The following is a 1159-nucleotide window of genomic DNA, read 5'->3' as shown; positions in this document are numbered from 1 at the left end:
GTCTTCTGATTGTAGTGCATGGTGTACTGTGGACGGCCACCCCTGTGTTCCTGATCTTCCTGGTAATGGCTTCGGTCACACCCGCGACGTACGGTAGTGTAACATGACCTTTGGGTCTGCTGTCCGTGGAAGAGCGAGGATGTGGGATGAGTTTGGTCCTACCAGGGGACTGCCACGCCCACCTGGTGTATCCCGCTATGGAAAGGACTGTTTTGAGGTGATCGTACTCGGTGTTCTTATCATCTACTTCTGTGATGAGGTGGTCTGCTCGATGTCTTAGGGTTCTGATAACTCCCATCTTGTGTTCCATCGGTTGGTGGCTATCAAAGAGCAAGTATTGGTCCGTATGCGTAGGTTTACGGAACACACTGAACTTCAGTCTACCATCATCCTTTCTGGTCATGAGCACGTCCAACATCGGGAGGGATCTGTTCTCTTCAAGTTCTTTAGTGAACTTGATGTTGGGGTGGATCGAGTTAAGGTGATGGTCAAACGGTTCGATGAGACTGGACTTCAAAACGGCACAGACTCCTACAGATTCTCTTATTTTCCTCCCATACTATTCCACAGTGGAACCCCTTGCCCGCGGCCCGGTAGTTATGGCTCCCGCCTGCCCGCCTTAACCCGGACCCTCCCTCTCCCCCCCCCCCCCCCCTAAACCGGGCACCCCTTGCCGGACCTCCTCTCTCCCCCTAACGACACCCCTTGCGGGGTTGTTTGGGGGTACTAAAGATGATGGAATAACATGTTTTGGAAAGCAACAGCGAAAAAAAAAAAGCTTACGCGAACAGCGTATGAACATTCAGTTAAACCCAGACTAATTAGCGCTAAGCTCGTAGGCACTTATTTTTTCATAGTTCAGCTAGCCTGGCTTTTGCTAACGTGTGCGTTACACAATGGCTTCTGTGTGTACTGGTGTTAACACATACAATTTTACTACCATACAACAGTTTGGCATACATTCGGGCACCACAAACTTACCTTTAAATTATGGCGGACACCATGTTTTTGTAAAAAAAAACTGTTTTTTTTTATGATCCTGATATTGTGTGTTTTGCATTATATTATTAACAGGACCCACAATCTGCTTAAGAAAAAAATTATCATTTACGAAAGACATATTTAATTAAAACATAAATGTTTCTATAGAATTGTATGA

General features: G+C 46.2%; 1 protein-coding gene across 1 annotated transcript in view; it reads right to left on the bottom strand.

Moving 5' to 3' along the window:
* Positions 1–1159, bottom strand: part of LOC109481480 (protein Skeletor, isoforms B/C-like) — a 21960-nt gene that overhangs the window by 12752 nt on the left and 8049 nt on the right. The gene's annotated exons all lie outside the window — the stretch shown is intronic.

The sequence above is a fragment of the Branchiostoma belcheri genome, unplaced genomic scaffold (assembly GCF_001625305.1).
Source record: "Branchiostoma belcheri isolate BF01 breed outbred unplaced genomic scaffold, Haploidv18h27 scaffold56, whole genome shotgun sequence".
NCBI classification, from domain to species: domain Eukaryota; kingdom Metazoa; phylum Chordata; class Leptocardii; order Amphioxiformes; family Branchiostomatidae; genus Branchiostoma; species Branchiostoma belcheri.
This window is presented reverse-complemented; position numbering and strand designations above follow the sequence as displayed.